Source organism: Triturus cristatus, chromosome 10, assembly GCF_964204655.1.
Source record: "Triturus cristatus chromosome 10, aTriCri1.1, whole genome shotgun sequence".
Taxonomy (NCBI): Eukaryota; Metazoa; Chordata; class Amphibia; order Caudata; family Salamandridae; genus Triturus; species Triturus cristatus.
Window position 1 is genome coordinate 845,222,011 of NC_140593.1, and position 17,764 is coordinate 845,239,774.

General features: G+C 46.9%; 8 non-coding genes across 8 annotated transcripts; all 8 read left to right on the forward strand.

Moving 5' to 3' along the window:
- The first annotated feature begins 3,349 nt into the window (after positions 1 to 3,349).
- Positions 3,350 to 3,421, forward strand: TRNAP-CGG (transfer RNA proline (anticodon CGG)). Its single transcript has one exon. It is a non-coding gene; the product is annotated as a tRNA-Pro (tRNA).
- A 385-nt stretch (positions 3,422 to 3,806) lies between these two features.
- Positions 3,807 to 3,879, forward strand: TRNAE-UUC (transfer RNA glutamic acid (anticodon UUC)). The gene has a single exon. It is a non-coding gene; the product is annotated as a tRNA-Glu (tRNA).
- Positions 3,880 to 6,632: 2,753 nt separating this feature from the next.
- Positions 6,633 to 6,705, forward strand: TRNAE-UUC (transfer RNA glutamic acid (anticodon UUC)). Its single transcript has one exon. It is a non-coding gene; the product is annotated as a tRNA-Glu (tRNA).
- An 887-nt stretch (positions 6,706 to 7,592) lies between these two features.
- Positions 7,593 to 7,665, forward strand: TRNAV-AAC (transfer RNA valine (anticodon AAC)). The gene has a single exon. It is a non-coding gene; the product is annotated as a tRNA-Val (tRNA).
- Positions 7,666 to 11,827: 4,162 nt separating this feature from the next.
- On the forward strand, positions 11,828 to 11,899 carry TRNAP-CGG (transfer RNA proline (anticodon CGG)). Its single transcript has one exon. It is a non-coding gene; the product is annotated as a tRNA-Pro (tRNA).
- Positions 11,900 to 13,244: 1,345 nt separating this feature from the next.
- On the forward strand, positions 13,245 to 13,317 carry TRNAV-AAC (transfer RNA valine (anticodon AAC)). The gene has a single exon. It is a non-coding gene; the product is annotated as a tRNA-Val (tRNA).
- A 1,337-nt stretch (positions 13,318 to 14,654) lies between these two features.
- Positions 14,655 to 14,726, forward strand: TRNAP-CGG (transfer RNA proline (anticodon CGG)). Its single transcript has one exon. It is a non-coding gene; the product is annotated as a tRNA-Pro (tRNA).
- Positions 14,727 to 17,470: 2,744 nt separating this feature from the next.
- On the forward strand, positions 17,471 to 17,542 carry TRNAP-CGG (transfer RNA proline (anticodon CGG)). The gene has a single exon. It is a non-coding gene; the product is annotated as a tRNA-Pro (tRNA).
- The last annotated feature ends 222 nt before the right edge of the window (positions 17,543 to 17,764 follow it).

The following is a 17,764-nucleotide window of genomic DNA, read 5'->3' on the forward strand; positions in this document are numbered from 1 at the left end:
TATGTAAGGGAAAAAAAGGGTCTGTGGTACTGTAAATTTCGGAACCATGTTGGAGGCATGGCCCTACCATGCCGATTTTGGTATCAGCGAACCGCAAATGACTAATGCGGTATGTATGAGTGTTTTCGTCATGTTTTACCGATGAATTCACCGAGTATGCGATACTGCATATCGAACCCTCGGGTTCCATTTTAGAACGGTAACCATTCTATGGTTGCCCTCACATAGATTACGCTTTTAGGCCATGCCTAGGCCTAAAGCACACATACACCTCCTATGCCCTCTTTGTGACCTGTGGAAACTGACTCCGCTGCCCGAGGTCAGTCCTGTCCGGCCGGTTCCTTTTACAGCGGCCAAATAGGATTAGCGTCAGGGCGCGACACATCATAAAGTCGTTCATCCCACACGAACCCTGACTAATCTCTTTCACACCTGACTCTGTTTCCTACTTTATGGCTTGCTTTACAAGGAGGAGGTACCCGTTTTTATTGGGGTCTGCTGATATCTGATGAGGGTTCTGAGCCTCGCTGGGTAAATAATTGTGGGCTGACCGAGCTGAAATGTGGGATTATCATTATGACTTGACTGTTTCTTTGAAGCGAAAATATGTGAATGACCACTTGTAAAATAGGGGCGGTGTTGCCCAGAGCGTAATATTTTGTATATAAGGAAAGACTGGTTTTTGGTTGGGGGCAGTCTCCTGAGAACATACACCGTGCTGTACTTCTCGGATACCTGTGATTGGTCTGCAGCCAATAAACTCGATCTTTGACTTCACCTAGAAGACTCTGTGTTTCTGTGGTCTGAGACAGGAAGAACTCGAAGTCTTCGGGTGTGTTCCCTGACACCGCTGGGTTGGTTCTGAAAAACCCAGTACTTCAGGGTAAGGATGGTCCAACGTTGAGCTTCATGGACATTGGCCCTTGGTCTGTGCTTTCCAACCCACTACATGCCAAGAAGATTGCTGCAATAGGATCTGTTTCTGTGGTGTAGTGGTTATCACGTTCGCTTTACACGCGAACGGTTCCTGATTCGAGACTGGGCAGAAACAGCAGCTTATTGTTTGCATTTACTCTCTCAACTTATAGGAAAGCTGAGATAATGGAAGCTGTCTATCCCTCACCAGCGTGACGTACTGTGCTCCAGGGGCATCAGTGACAGCTCAAAAAGAGAAGTGACGATAGTTTGCGCCATTCGTTTGCACGTCCTTTTGTACTGAAGGGTGGGCCTACTTGATGAAAGCAAGGCATGAGAGCAGAAATTGTTTTATTGTCCTCACCGAGAGCATACACCTAGAGCAAACAAAATGTCTGAAGGATGGAGGCATTTTCATTTCTTGTTCGATGACGGCCATGGAAAAGACAGCAACCATATTGCAGAAGAGAGCAGCATGTGCAGTTGCTTGCTTTGGGTGAATCATTCACCAACTCGCTGCCAATAACCCCCGGAGCCGGTGCAAAAGGTGACTCTTGTGTGCCTCGGCTCGTTGGTCTAGGGGTATGATTCTCGCTTAGGGTGCGAGAGGTCCCGGGTTCAAATCCCGGACAAGCCCTTTTTTAGAGGTAAACACACAAATCCTACTCAAAACTGACAATGCCTGACTATTTCTCATTACACTCGGCGCATTGTTGCACAAATTATTTTGAACCTCAGAAGAAAAACGGATATCCATGCTTTTTCTGCCTTCATGCTTAGTCTGTGTGTGTCCCAGGTGATGCTTTCCCAAGCTGTACTTGCTGGCATTTAGGCATCAGATATTTGTCTGTCGATGCCTGCACAAGTGAATTTTTAATACGTCTAATTGCAAGCATGTTGGCTGATATCTCTGCAGTTTTCACACTTGCTCCTCCCTTTCTGAGTGGCTGCTGATACAGCAGAATAGAAGTAGAGAGAATCCTTGAGAGGAACCTTGCTCTAACAGTAAAACACAGCAAGTTTGTTTCTGTAGTGTAGTGGTCATCACGTTCGCCTAACACGCGAAAGGTACCCGGTTCGAGACCGGGCAGAAACACTGTGCATGAGCTGCTTTTATGTGCACCCTCTAAAACCTTATTATCTCAATGCAAGCTTAAGAAGAGGCGGTCCATGAACCCAGCGAGCCGTGGGAAACTTCCTTTACTTTTGCAAGACGAAACAAAGTAATCCGCATCCATCAGTGGTCGCTCTTGTGCCTAGCTTTTTTTTTTATCATGCCATGTTGTATTGTGGGGCCTTTACACCTGTGACATTGCTGCGAACGCTGTAAGTGCAAACATTGGCAAGTGCAGACAGAAGAGTCAGACCTGTACGTAGCCAGGCCTGTCAGGATGGCCGAGTGGTCTAAGGCGCCAGACTCAAGAGAGCTTGATCTTCAGTGCAACTGAGACTTCTGGTCTACTCATGGAGGCGTGGGTTCAAATCCCACTTCTGACAGGTATCTTTTACACCCTTAAATCATCCTGTTTTTTGCAGTGCATTCCCCACACACCACAATCTTTGCACGGACCTGTAACATATGACGAGAAATCCACCAACGATCAGGCTGGGCCCTCAATCACAATTCCATGTATTCCTGGAAGGGACACCTCAAGCACACCTTCCGTTAAATTTGCACTCCATCACACTAACTGCCGTGCTGGTTTCTCATTAAGCAGTTGATCCCATCTTTGTTGTGAGGCTCTCCTGCCACCTTTTGGGCGGAGAAGGCACTGTCCCTGCAACAATACAGGCAGACATGTTCAACAGGGCTTCCTGGTTATGTGGGAGGAGCAGATTGTCATTGGTCCCCCCTTGCGAATTTTAATTTACATAAGGAAGACAGAGAGGTAGCTGGGAGTAGGCAGTACACACGGACATTGAACTCTATCTTGTGATTTGCAGCCAATTCTAGATTGAGGCAGGAGGAAAGGAGGTGACTTGCCCAACAATGGCCATTCTGGGAATTCAGCCACCCTGGGTCTCCCAGGTGAGTGTTTCAGTCCTGCGAGCCACTCATATAAATCTCGCCTGATCGAGCCTGATCGAGCGCTGAGTGAGCGTGTTTGAATCCAATAATCAAACGCCTCTTTCTTAGGAGCAAGAATTGGCAGGCCCTCCCTTGCTTCTGGGGTGGAAGTTTAGGGGGCAAGGGTCCAGGACTTGCAGAGAAGTACAAGTGCCAGAAAGTGCCTGCAGTTCTCATCAGTGCCTTTTTTCTGCTCACTGGCAGCTAGGATATCGGCTGATCCCTTCCTTGCAAGAGTGAAAAAAACAACACCTTGAGAGAAAACATGACTTTGTGTGGCTCACATAGAGAGAGAGCAGCCAAATAGCACTGCTTTGTTTCTGAAAGACGCATCAGAAATTGTTCAAATTGCCGACAGGGGAATCAGGCTCGTTGGTCTAGGGGTATGATTCTCGCTTCGGGTGCGAGAGGTCCCGGGTTCAAATCCCGGACGAGCCCATGCTGTGGAATTATTTTTAGGCTGCTTATTATATAGGACCATTTCTTCTTTTCAATGCTATAAGACGCCGTGTATGGTGAGAAAGTTCCTTTCCCTGCACGCTGTTTCCCACTTTTGGCGTATAGAATTTCAGTGCCGGACTTCTTTGCAACTGCTTTTCTGGGGTGGACCATCAGTGTAGGAACATTAAATTCAAAGTGTTTTTCTAGTGTGATTTCAGGTATGGTTTTAAAATCGCCTTTTGGACTAAAAGTGGTCCTCGTTCCTTTCTTCCAAAGAAAGAGATCGGGTAAGGAGGGTCCAACGTTGAGCTTCATGGACATTGGCCCTTGGTCTGTGCTTTCCAGACCACTACATGCCAAGAAGATTGCTGCAAGAGTATCGGTTTCTGTGGTGTAGTGGTTATCACGTTCGCTTTTCACGCGAAAGGTCCCTGGTTCGAGACTGGGCAGAAACAGCAGCTTATTGTTTGCATTTACTCTCTCAACTTATAGGAAAGCTGAGATAATGGAAGCTGTCTATCCCTCACCAGCGTGACGTACTGTGCTCCAGGGGCATCAGTGACAGCTCAAAAAGAGAAGTGACGATAGTTTGCGCCATTCGTTTGCACGTCCTTTTGTACTGAAGGGTGGGCCTACTTGATGAAAGCAAGGCATGAGAGCAGAAATTGTTTTATTGTCCTCACCGAGAGCATACACCTAGAGCAAACAAAATGTCTGAAGGATGGAGGCATTTTCATTTCTTGTTCGATGACGGCCATGGAAAAGACAGCAACCATATTGCAGAAGAGAGCAGCATGTGCAGTTGCTTGCTTTGGGTGAATCATTCACCAACTCGCTGCCAATAACCCCTGGAGCCAGTGCAAAAGGTGACTCTTGTGTGCCTCGGCTCGTTGCTCTAGGGGTATGATTCTCGATTAGGGTGTGAGAGGTCCTGGGTTTAAATCCCAGACGAGCCCTTTTTTAGAGGTAAACATACGAATCCTACTCAAAACTCACAATGCCTGACTATTTCTCATTACACTCGGCGCATTGTTGCACAAATTATTTTGAACCTCAGAAGAAAAACGGATATCCATGCTTTTTCTGCCTTCATGCTTAGTCTGTGTGTGTCCCAGGTGATGCTTTCCCAAGCTGTACTTGCTGGCATTTAGGCATCAGATATTTGTCTGTCGATGCCTGCATAAGTACATTTTTAATACGTCTAATTGCAAGCATGTTGGCTGATATCTCTGCAGTTTTCACACTTGCTCCTCCTTTTCTGAGTGGCTGCTGATACAGCAGAATAGAAGTATAGAGAATCCTTGAGAGGAACCTTGCTCTAACAGTAAAACACAGCAAGTTAGTTTCTGTAGTGTAGTGGTCATCACGTTCGCCTAACACGCAAAAGGTCCCCGGTTCGAGACCGGGCAGAAACACTGTGCATGAGCTGCTTTTATGTGCACCCTCTAAAACCCTATTATCTCAATGCAAGCTTAAGAAGAGGCGGTCCATGAACCCAGCGAGCCGTGGGAAACTTTCTTTACTTTTGCAAGACGAAACAAAGTAATCCGCATCCATCAGTGGTCGCTCTTGTGCCTAGCTTTTTTTTATCATGCCATGTTGTATTGTGGGGCCTTTACACCTGTGACATTGCTGCGAACGCTGTAAGTGCAAACATTAGCAAGTGCAGACAGAAGAGTCAGACCTGTACATAGCCAGGGCTGTCAGGATGGCCGAGTGGTCTAAGGCGCCAACCTCAAGAGAGCTTGATCTTCAGTGCAACTGAGACTTCTGGTCTCCTCATGGAGGTGTGGGTTCAAATCCCACTTCTGACAGGTCTCTTTTACACCCTTAAATCGTCCTGTTTTTTGCAGTGCATTCCCCACACACCACAATCTTTGCACGGACCTGTAACATATGACGAGAAATCCACCAACGATCAGGCTGGGCCCTCAATCACAATTCCATGTATTCCTGGAAGGGACACCTCAGGCACACCTTCCGTTAAATTTGCACTCCATCACACTAACTGCTGTGCTGGTTTCTCATTAAGCAGTTGATCCCATCTTTGTTGTGAGGCTCTCCTGCCACCTTTTGGGCGGAGAAGGCACTGTCCCTGCAACAACACAGGCAGACATGTTCAACAGGGCTTCCTGGTTATGTGGGAGGAGCAGATTGTCATTGGTCCCCCCTTGCGAATTTTAATTTACATAAGGAAGACAGAGAGGTAGCTGGGAGTAGGCAGTACACACGGACATTGAACTCTATCTTGTGATTTGCAGCCAATTCTAGATTGAGGCAGGAGGAAAGGAGGTGACTTGCCCAACAATGGCCATTCTGGGAATTCAGCCACCCTGGGTCTCCCAGGTGAGTGTTTCAGTCCTGCGAGCCACTCATATAAATCTCCCCTGATCGAGCCTGATCGAGCACTGAGTGAGCATGTTTGAATCCAAGAATCAAACGCCTCTTTCTTAGGAGCAAGAATTGGCAGGCCCTCCCTTGCTTCTGGGGTGGAAGTTTATGGGGCAAGGGTCCAGGACTTGCAGAAAAGTACAAGTGCCAGAAAGTGCCTGCAGTTCTCATCAGTGCCTTTTTTCTGCTCACTGGCAGCTAGGATATCGGCTGATCCCTTCCTTGCAAGAGTGAAAAAAACAACACCTTGAGAGAAAACATGACTTTGTGTGGCTCACATAGAGAGAGAGCAGCCAAATAGCACTGCTTTGTTTCTGAAAGACGCATCAGAAATTTTTCAAATTGCCGACAGGGGAATCAGGCTCGTTGGTCTAGGGGTATGATTCTTGCTTCGGGTGCGAGAGGTCCTGGGTTCAAATCCCGGACGAGCCCATGCTGTGGAATTATTTTTAGGCTGCTTATTATATAGGACCATTTCTTCTTTTCAATGCTATAAGACGCCGTGTATGGTGAGAAAGTTCCTTTCCCTGCACGCTGTTTCCCACTTTTGGCGTATAGAATTTCAGTGCCGGACTTCTTTGCAACTGCTTTTCTGGGGTGCACCATCAGTGTAGGAACATTAAATTCAAAGTGTTTTTCTAGTGTGATTTCAGGTATGGTTTTAAAATCGCCTTTTGGAATAAAAGTGGTCCTCGTTCCTTTCTTCCAAAGAAAGAGATCGGCTAAGGAGGGTCCAACGTTGAGCTTCATGGACATTGGCCCTTGGTCTGTGCTTTCCAGACCACTACATGCCAAGAAGATTGCTGCAAGAGTATCGGTTTCTGTGGTGTAGTGGTTATCACGTTCGCTTTTCACGCGAAAGGTCCCTGGTTCGAGACTGGGCAGAAACAGCAGCTTATTGTTTGCATTTACTCTCTCAACTTATAGGAAAGCTGAGATAATGGAAGCTCTCTATCCCTCACCAGCGTGACGTACTGTGCTCCAGGGGCATCAGTGACAGCTCAAAAAGAGAAGTGACGATAGTTTGCGCCATTCGTTTGCACGTCCTTTTGTACTGAAGGGTGGGCCTACTTGATGAAAGCAAGGCATGAGAGCAGAAATTGTTTTATTGTCCTCACCGAGAGCATACACCTAGAGCAAACAAAATGTCTGAAGGATGGAGGCATTTTCATTTCTTGTTCGATGACGGCCATGGAAAAGACAGCAACCATATTGCAGAAGAGAGCAGCATGTGCAGTTGCTTGCTTTGGGTGAATCATTCACCAACTCGCTGCCAATAACCCCTGGAGCCAGTGCAAAAGGTGACTCTTGTGTGCCTCGGCTCGTTGGTCTAGGGGTATGATTCTCGATTAGGGTGTGAGAGGTCCTGGGTTTAAATCCCAGACGAGCCCTTTTTTAGAGGTAAACATACGAATCCTACTCAAAACTCACAATGCCTGACTATTTCTCATTACACTCGGCGCATTGTTGCACAAATTATTTTGAACCTCAGAAGAAAAACGGATATCCATGCTTTTTCTGCCTTCATGCTTAGTCTGTGTGTGTCCCAGGTGATGCTTTCCCAAGCTGTACTTGCTGGCATTTAGGCATCAGATATTTGTCTGTCGATGCCTGCATAAGTACATTTTTAATACGTCTAATTGCAAGCATGTTGGCTGATATCTCTGCAGTTTTCACACTTGCTCCTCCTTTTCTGAGTGGCTGCTGATACAGCAGAATAGAAGTATAGAGAATCCTTGAGAGGAACCTTGCTCTAACAGTAAAACACAGCAAGTTAGTTTCTGTAGTGTAGTGGTCATCACGTTTGCCTAACACGCAAAAGGTCCCCGGTTCGAGACCGGGCAGAAACACTGTGCATGAGCTGCTTTTATGTGCACCCTCTAAAACCCTATTATCTCAATGCAAGCTTAAGAAGAGGCGGTCCATGAACCCAGCGAGCCGTGGGAAACTTTCTTTACTTTTGCAAGACGAAACAAAGTAATCCGCATCCATCAGTGGTCGCTCTTGTGCCTAGCTTTTTTTTATCATGCCATGTTGTATTGTGGGGCCTTTACACCTGTGACATTGCTGCGAACGCTGTAAGTGCAAACATTAGCAAGTGCAGACAGAAGAGTCAGACCTGTACATAGCCAGGGCTGTCAGGATGGCCGAGTGGTCTAAGGCGCCAACCTCAAGAGAGCTTGATCTTCAGTGCAACTGAGACTTCTGGTCTCCTCATGGAGGTGTGGGTTCAAATCCCACTTCTGACAGGTCTCTTTTACACCCTTAAATCGTCCTGTTTTTTGCAGTGCATTCCCCACACACCACAATCTTTGCACGGACCTGTAACATATGACGAGAAATCCACCAACGATCAGGCTGGGCCCTCAATCACAATTCCATGTATTCCTGGAAGGGACACCTCAGGCACACCTTCCGTTAAATTTGCACTCCATCACACTAACTGCTGTGCTGGTTTCTCATTAAGCAGTTGATCCCATCTTTGTTGTGAGGCTCTCCTGCCACCTTTTGGGCGGAGAAGGCACTGTCCCTGCAACAACACAGGCAGACATGTTCAACAGGGCTTCCTGGTTATGTGGGAGGAGCAGATTGTCATTGGTCCCCCCTTGCGAATTTTAACTTACATAAGGAAGACAGAGAGGTAGCTGGGAGTAGGCAGTACACACGGACATTGAACTCTATCTTGTGATTTGCAGCCAATTCTAGATTGAGGCAGGAGGAAAGGAGGTGACTTGCCCAACAATGGCCATTCTGGGAATTCAGCCACCCTGGGTCTCCCAGGTGAGTGTTTCAGTCCTGCGAGCCACTCATATAAATCTCCCCTGATCGAGCCTGATCGAGCACTGAGTGAGCATGTTTGAATCCAAGAATCAAACGCCTCTTTCTTAGGAGCAAGAATTGGCAGGCCCTCCCTTGCTTCTGGGGTGGAAGTTTATGGGGCAAGGGTCCAGGACTTGCAGAAAAGAACAAGTGCCAGAAAGTGCCTGCAGTTCTCATCAGTGACTTTTTTCTGCTCACTGGCAGCTAGGATATCGGCTGATCCCTTCCTTGCAAGAGTGAAAAAAACAACACCTTGAGAGAAAACATGACTTTGTGTGGCTCACATAGAGAGAGAGCAGCCAAATAGCACTGCTTTGTTTCTGAAAGACGCATCAGAAATTTTTCAAATTGCCGACAGGGGAATCAGGCTCGTTGGTCTAGGGGTATGATTCTTGCTTCGGGTGCGAGAGGTCCTGGGTTCAAATCCCGGACGAGCCCATGCTGTGGAATTATTTTTAGGCTGCTTATTATATAGGACCATTTCTTCTTTTCAATGCTATAAGACGCCGTGTATGGTGAGAAAGTTCCTTTCCCTGCACGCTGTTTCCCACTTTTGGCGTATAGAATTTCAGTGCCGGACTTCTTTGCAACTGCTTTTCTGGGGTGCACCATCAGTGTAGGAACATTAAATTCAAAGTGTTTTTCTAGTGTGATTTCAGGTATGGTTTTAAAATCGCCTTTTGGAATAAAAGTGGTCCTCGTTCCTTTCTTCCAAAGAAAGAGATCGGGTAAGGAGGGTCCAACGTTGAGCTTCATGGACATTGGCCCTTGGTCTGTGCTTTCCAGACCACTACATGCCAAGAAGATTGCGGCAAAAGTATCGGTTTCTGTGGTGTAGTGGTTATCACGTTCGCTTTACACGCGAAAGGTCCCTGGTTCGAGACTGGGCAGAAACAGCAGCTTATTGTTTGCATTTACTCTCTCAACTTATAGGAAAGCTGAGATAATGGAAGCTGTCTATCCCTCACCAGCGTGACGTACTGTGCTCCAGGGGCATCAGTGACAGCTCAAAAAGAGAAGTGACGATAGTTTGCGCCATTCGTTTGCACGTCCTTTTGTACTGAAGGGTGGGCCTACTTGATGAAAGCAAGGCATGAGAGCAGAAATTGTTTTATTGTCCTCACCGAGAGCATACACCTAGAGCAAACAAAATGTCTGAAGGATGGAGGCATTTTCATTTCTTGTTCGATGACGGCCATGGAAAAGACAGCAACCATATTGCAGAAGAGAGCAGCATGTGCAGTTGCTTGCTTTGGGTGAATCATTCACCAACTTGCTGCCAATAACCCCCGGAGCCAGTGCAAAAGGTGACTCTTGTGTGCCTCGGCTCGTTGGTCTAGGGGTATGATTCTCGCTTAGGGTGTGAGAGGTCCTGGGTTTAAATCCCAGACGAGCCCTTTTTTAGAGGTAAACATACGAATCCTACTCAAAACTCACAATGTCTGACTATTTCTCATTACACTCGGCGCATTGTTGCACAAATTATTTTGAACCTCAGAAGAAAAACGGATATCCATGCTTTTTCTGCCTTCATGCTTAGTCTGTGTGTGTCCCAGGTGATGCTTTCCCAAGCTGTACTTGCTGGCATTTAGGCATCAGATATTTGTCTGTCGATGCCTGCATAAGTACATTTTTAATACGTCTAATTGCAAGCATGTTGGCTGATATCTCTGCAGTTTTCACACTTGCTCCTCCTTTTCTGAGTGGCTGCTGATACAGCAGAATAGAAGTATAGAGAATCCTTGAGAGGAACCTTGCTCTAACAGTAAAACACAGCAAGTTAGTTTCTGTAGTGTAGTGGTCATCACGTTCGCCTAACACGTAAAAGGTCCCCGGTTCGAGACCGGGCAGAAACACTGTGCATGAGCTGCTTTTATGTGCACCCTCTAAAACCCTATTATCTCAATGCAAGCTTAAGAAGAGGCGGTCCATGAACCCAGCGAGCCGTGGGAAACTTCCTTTACTTTTGCAAGACGAAACAAAGTAATCCGCATCCATCAGTGGTCGCTCTTGTGCCTAGCTTTTTTTTTATCATGCCATGTTGTATTGTGGGGCCTTTACACCTGTGACATTGCTGCGAACGCTGTAAGTGCAAACATTAGCAAGTGCAGACAGAAGAGTCAGACCTGTACATAGCCATGGCTGTCAGGATGGCCGAGTGGTCTAAGGCGCCAGACTCAAGAGAGCTTGATCTTCAGTGCAAATGAGACTTCTGGTCTCCTCATGGAGGTGTGGGTTCAAATCCCACTTCTGACAGGTCTCTTTTACACCCTTAAATCGTCCTGTTTTTGCAGTGCATTCCCCACACACCACAATCTTTGCACGGACCTGTAACATATGACGAGAATTCCACCAACAATCAGGCTGGGCCCTCAATCACAATTCCATGTATTCCTGGAAGGGACACCTCAGGCACACCTTCCGTTAAATTTGCACTCCATCACACTAACTGCTGTGCTGGTTTCTCATTAAGCAGTTGATCCCATCTTTGTTGTGAGGCTCTCCTGCCACCTTTTGGGCGGAGAAGGCACTGTCCCTGCAACAACACAGGCAGACATATTCAACAGGGCTTCCTGGTTATGTGGGAGGAGCAGATTGTCATTGGTCCCCCCTTGCGAATTTTAATTTACATAAGGAAGACAGAGAGGTAGCTGGGAGTAGGCAGTACACACGGACATTGAACTCTATCTTGTGATTTGCAGCCAATTCTAGATTGAGGCAGGAGGAAAGGAGGTGACTTGCCCAACAATGGCCATTCTGGGAATTCAGCCACCCTGGGTCTGCCAGGTGAGTGTTTCAGTCCTGCGAGCCACTCATATAAATCTCCCCTGATCGAGCCTGATCGAGCACTGAGTGAGCATGTTTGAATCCAAGAATCAAACGCCTCTTTCTTAGGAGCAAGAATTGGCAGGCCCTCCCTTGCTTCTGGGGTGGAAGTTTATGGGGCAAGGGTCCAGGACTTGCAGAGAAGTACAAGTGCCAGAAAGTGCCTGCAGTTCTCATCAGTGCCTTTTTTCTGCTCACTGGCAGCTAGGATATCGGCTGATCCCTTCCTTGCAAGAGTGAAAAAAACAACACCTTGAGAGATAACATGACTTTGTGTGGCTCACATAGAGAGAGAGCAGCCAAATAGCACTGCTTTGTTTCTGAAAGACGCATCAGAAATTGTTCAAATTGCCGACAGGGGAATCAGGCTCGTTGGTCTAGGGGTATGATTCTCGCTTCGGGTGCGAGAGGTCCTGGGTTCAAATCCCGGACGAGCCCATGCTGTGGAATTATTTTTAGGCTGCTTATTATATAGGACCATTTCTTCTTTTCAATGCTATAAGACGCCGTGTATGGTGAGAAAGTTCCTTTCCCTGCACGCTGTTTCCCACTTTTGGTGTATAGAATTTCAGTGCCGGACTTCTTTGCAACTGCTTTTCTGGGGTGGACCATCAGTGTAGGAACATTAAATTCAAAGTGTTTTTCTAGTGTGATTTCAGGTATGGTTTTAAAATCGCCTTTTGGAATAAAAGTGGTCCTCGTTCCTTTCTTCCAAAGAAAGAGATCGGGTAAGGAGGGTCCAACGTTGAGCTTCATGGACATTGGCCCTTGGTCTGTGCTTTCCAGACCACTACATGCCAAGAAGATTGCGGCAAGAGTATCGGTTTCTGTGGTGTAGTGGTTATCACGTTCGCTTTACACGCGAAAGGTCCCTGGTTCGAGACTGGGCAGAAACAGCAGCTTATTGTTTGCATTTACTCTCTCAACTTATAGGAAAGCTGAGATAATGGAAGCTGTCTATCCCTCACCAGCGTGACGTACTGTGCTCCAGGGGCATCAGTGACAGCTCAAAAAGAGAAGTGACGATAGTTTGCGCCATTCGTTTGCACGTCCTTTTGTACTGAAGGGTGGGCCTACTTGATGAAAGCAAGGCATGAGAGCAGAAATTGTTTTATTGTCCTCACCGAGAGCATACACCTAGAGCAAACAAAATGTCTGAAGGATGGAGGCATTTTCATTTCTTGTTCGATGACGGCCATGGAAAAGACAGCAACCATATTGCAGAAGAGAGCAGCATGTGCAGTTGCTTGCTTTGGGTGAATCATTCACCAACTCGCTGCCAATAACCCCCGGAGCCAGTGCAAAAGGTGACTCTTGTGTGCCTCGGCTCGTTGGTCTAGGGGTATGATTCTCGCTTAGGGTGTGAGAGGTCCTGGGTTTAAATCCCGGACGAGCCCTTTTTTAGAGGTAAACATACGAATCCTACTCAAAACTCACAATGCCTGACTATTTCTCATTACACTCGGCGCATTGTTGCACAAATTATTTTGAACCTCAGAAGAAAAACGGATATCCATGCTTTTTCTGCCTTCATGCTTAGTCTGTGTGTGTCCCAGGTGATGCTTTCCCAAGCTGTACTTGCTGGCATTTAGGCATCAGATATTTGTCTGTCGATGCCTGCATAAGTACATTTTTAATACGTCTAATTGCAAGCATGTTGGCTGATATCTCTGCAGTTTTCACACTTGCTCCTCCCTTTCTGAGTGGCTGCTGATACAGCAGAATAGAAGTAGAGAGAATCCTTGAGAGGAACCTTGCTCTAACAGTAAAACACAGCAAGTTAGTTTCTGTAGTGTAGTGGTCATCACGTTCGCCTAACATGCGAAAGGTCCCCAGTTTGAGCCTGGGCAGAAACACTGTGCATGAGCTGCTTTTATGTGCACCCTCTAAAATCTTATTATCTCAATGCAAGCTTAAGAAGAGGCGGTCCATGAACCCAGCGAGCCGTGGGAAACTTCCTTTACTTTTGCAAGACAAAACAAAGTAATCCGCATCCATCAGTGGTCGCTCTTGTGCCTAGCTTTTTTTTTATCATGCCATGTTGTATTGTGGGGCCTTTACACCTGTGACATTGCTGCGAACGCTGTAAGTGCAAACATTAGCAAGTGCAGACAGAAGAGTCAGACCTGTACATAGCCAGGGCTGTCAGGATGGCCGAGTGGTCTAAGACGCCAGACTCAAGAGAGCTTGATCTTCAGTGCAACTGAGACTTCTGGTCTCCTCATGGAGGCGTGGGTTCAAATCCCACTTCTGACAGGTCTCTTTTACACCCTTAAATCGTCCTGTTTTTTGCAGTGCATTCCCCACACACCACAATCTTTGCACGGACCTGTAACATATGACGAGAAATCCACCAACGATCAGGCTGGGCCCTCAATCACAATTCCATGTATTCCTGGAAGGGACACCTCAGGCACACCTTCCGTTAAATTTGCACTCCATCACACTAACTGCCGTGCTGGTTTCTCATTAAGCAGTTGATCCCATGTTTGTTGTGAGGCTCTCCTGCCACCTTTTGGGCGGAGAAGGCACTGTCCCTGCAACAACACAGGCAGACATGTTCAACAGGGCTTCCTGGTTATGTGGGAGGAGCAGATTGTCATTGGTCCCCCCTTGCGAATTTTAATTTACATAAGGAAGACAGAGAGGTAGCTGGGAGTAGGCAGTACACACGGACATTGAACTCTATCTTGTGATTTGCAGCCAATTCTAGATTGAGGCAGGAGGAAAGGAGGTGACTTGCCCAACAATGGCCATTCTGGGAATTCAGCCACCCTGGGTCTCCCAGGTGAGTGTTTCAGTCCTGCGAGCCACTCATATAAATCTCGCCTGATCAAGCCTGATCGAGCACTGAGTGAGCATGTTTGAATCCAAGAATCAAACGCCTCTTTCTTAGGAGCAAGAATTGGCAGGCCCTCCCTTGCTTCTGGGGTGGAAGTTTATGGGGCAAGGGTCCAGGACTTGCAGAGAAGTACAAGTGCCAGAAAGTGCCTGCAGTTCTCATCAGTGCCTTTTTTCTGCTCACTGGCAGCTAGGATATCGGCTGATCCCTTCCTTGCAAGAGTGAAAAAAACAACACCTTGAGAGAAAACATGACTTTGTGTGGCTCACATAGAGAGAGAGCAGCCAAATAGCACTGCTTTGTTTCTGAAAGACGCATCAGAAATTGTTCAAATTGCCGACAGGGGAATCAGGCTCGTTGGTCTAGGGGTATGATTCTCGCTTCGGGTGCGAGAGGTCCCGGGTTCAAATCCCGGACGAGCCCATACTGTGGAATTATTTTTAGGCTGCTTATTATATAGGACCATTTCTTCTTTTCAATGCTATAAGACGCCGTGTATGGTGAGAAAGTTCCTTTCCCTGCACGCTGTTTCCCACTTTTGGCGTATAGAATTTCAGTGCCGGACTTCTTTGCAACTGCTTTTCTGGGGTGGACCATCAGTGTAGGAACATTAAATTCAAAGTGTTTTTCTAGTGTGATTTCAGGTATGGTTTTAAAATCGCCTTTAGGAATAAAAGTGGTCCTCGTTCCTTTCTTCCAAAGAAAGAGATCGGGTAAGGAGGGTCCAACGTTGAGCTTCATGGACATTGGCCCTTGGTCTGTGCTTTCCAGACCACTACATGCCAAGAAGATTGCTGCAAGAGTATCTGTTTTTGTGGTGTAGTGGTTATCACGTTTGCTTTACACGCGAAAGGTCCCTGGTTCGAGACCGGGCAGAAACAGCAGCTTATTGTTTGCATTTACTCTCTCAACTTTTAGGAAAGCTGAGATAATGGAAGCTGTCTATCCCTCACCAGCGTGACGTACTGTGCTCCAGGGGCATCAGTGACAGCTCAAAAAGAGAAGTGACGATAGTTTGCGCCATTCGATTGCACGTCCTTTTGTACTGAAGGGTGGGCCTACTTGATGAAAGCAAGGCATGAGAGCAGAAATTGTTTTATTGTCCTCACCGAGAGCATACACCTAGACCAAACAAAATGTCTGAAGGATGGAGGCATTTTCATTTCTTGTTCGATGACGGCCATGGAAAAGACAGCAACCATATTGCAGAAGAGAGCAGCATGTGCAGTTGCTTGCTTTGGGTGAATCATTCACCAACTCGCTGCCAATAACCCCCGGAGCCGGTGCAAAAGGTGACTCTTGTGTGCCTCGGCTCGTTGGTCTGGGGGTATGATTCTCGCTTAGGGTGCAAGAGGTCCCGGGTTCAAATCCCGGACGAGCCCTTTTTTAGAGGTAAACATACGAATCCTACTCAAAACTGACAATGCCTGACTATTTCTCATTACACTCGGCGCATTGTTGCACAAATTATTTTGAACCTCAGAAGAAAAACGGATATCCATGCTTTTTCTGCCTTCATGCTTAGTCTATGTGTGTCCCAGGTGATGCTTTCCCAAGCTGTACTTGCTGGCATTTAGGCATCAGATATTTGTCTGTCGATGCCTGCATAAGTACATTTTTAATACGTCTAATTGCAAGCATGTTGGCTGATATCTCTGCAGTTTTCACACTTGCTCCTCGCTTTCTGAGTGGCTGCTGATACAGCAGAATAGAAGTAGAGAGAATCCTTGAGAGGAACCTTGCTCTAACAGTAAAACACAGCAAGTTAGTTTCTGTAGTGTAGTGGTCATCACGTTTGCCTAACACGCGAAAGGTCCCCGGTTCGAGACTGGGCAGAAACACTGTGCATGAGCTGCTTTTATGTGCACCCTCTAAAACCTTATTATCTCAATGCAAGCTTAAGAAGAGGCGGTCCATGAACCCAGCGAGCCGTGGGAAACTTCCTTTACTTTTGCAAGACAAAACAAAGTAATCCGCATCCATCAGTGGTCGCTCTTGTGCCTAGCTTTTTTTTTATCATGCCATGTTGTATTGTGGGGCCTTTACACCTGTGACATTGCTGCGAACGCTGTAAGTGCAAACATTGGCAAGTGCAGACAGAAGAGTCAGACCTGTACATAGCCAGGCCTGTCAGGATGGCCGAGTGGTCTAAGACGCCAGACTCAAGAGAGCTTGATCTTCAGTGCAACTGAGACTTCTGGTCTCCTCATGGAGGCGTGGGTTCAAATCCCACTTCTGACAGGTATCTTTTACACCCTTAAATCGTCCTGTTTATTGCAGTGCATTCACCACACACCACAATCTTTGCACGGACCTGTAACATATGACGAGAAATCCACCAACGATCAGGCTGGGCCCTCAATCACAATTCCATGTATTCCTGGAAGGGACACCTCAGGCACACCTTCCGTTAAATTTGCACTCCATCACACTAACTGCCGTGCTGGTTTCTCATTAAGCAGTTGATCCCATCTTTGTTGTGAGGCTCTCCTGCCACCTTTTGGGCGGAGAAGGCACTGTCCCTGCAACAACACAGGCAGACATGTTCAACAGGGCTTCCTGGTTATGTGGGAGGAGCAGATTGTCATTGGTCCCCCCTTGCGAATTTTAATTTACATAAGGAAGACAGAGAGGTAGCTGGGAGTAGGCAGTACACACGGACATTGAACTCTATCTTGTGATTTGCAGCCAATTCTAGATTGAGGCAGGAGGAAAGGAGGTGACTTGCCCAACAATGGCCATTCTGGGAATTCAGCCACCCTGGGTCTCCTAGGTGAGTGTTTCAGTCCTGCGAGCCACTCATATAAATCTCGCCTGATCGAGCGCTGGGTGAGTGTGTTTGAATCCAAGAATCAAACGTCTCTTTCTTAGGAGCAAGAATTGGCAGGCCCTCCCTTGCTTCTGGGTTGGAAGTTTATGGGGCAAGGGTCCAGGACTTGCAGAGAAGTACAAGTGCCAGAAAGTGCCTGCAGTTCTCATCAGTGCCTTTTTTCTGCTCACTGGCAGCTAGGATATCGGCTGATCCCTTCCTTGCAAGAGTGAAAAAACAACACCTTGAGAGAAAACATGACTTTGTGTGCCTCACATAGAGAGAGAGCAGCCAAATAGCACTGCTTTGTTTCTGAAAGACGCATCAGAAATTGTTCAAATTGCCAACTGGGGAGTCAGGCTCGTTGGTCTAGGGGTATGATTCTCGCTTCGGGTGCGAGAGATCCTGGGTTCAAATCCCGGACGAGCCCATGCTGTGGAATTATTTTTAGGCTGCTTATTATATAGGACCATTTCTTCTTTTCAATGCTATAAGACGCCGTGTATGGTGAGAAAGTTCCTTTCCCTGCACGCTATTTCCCACTTTTGGCGTATAGAATTTCAGTTCCGGACTTCTTTGCAACTGCTTTTCTGGGGTGGACCATCAGTGTAGGAACATTAAATGCAAAGTGTTTTTCTAGTGTGATTTCAGG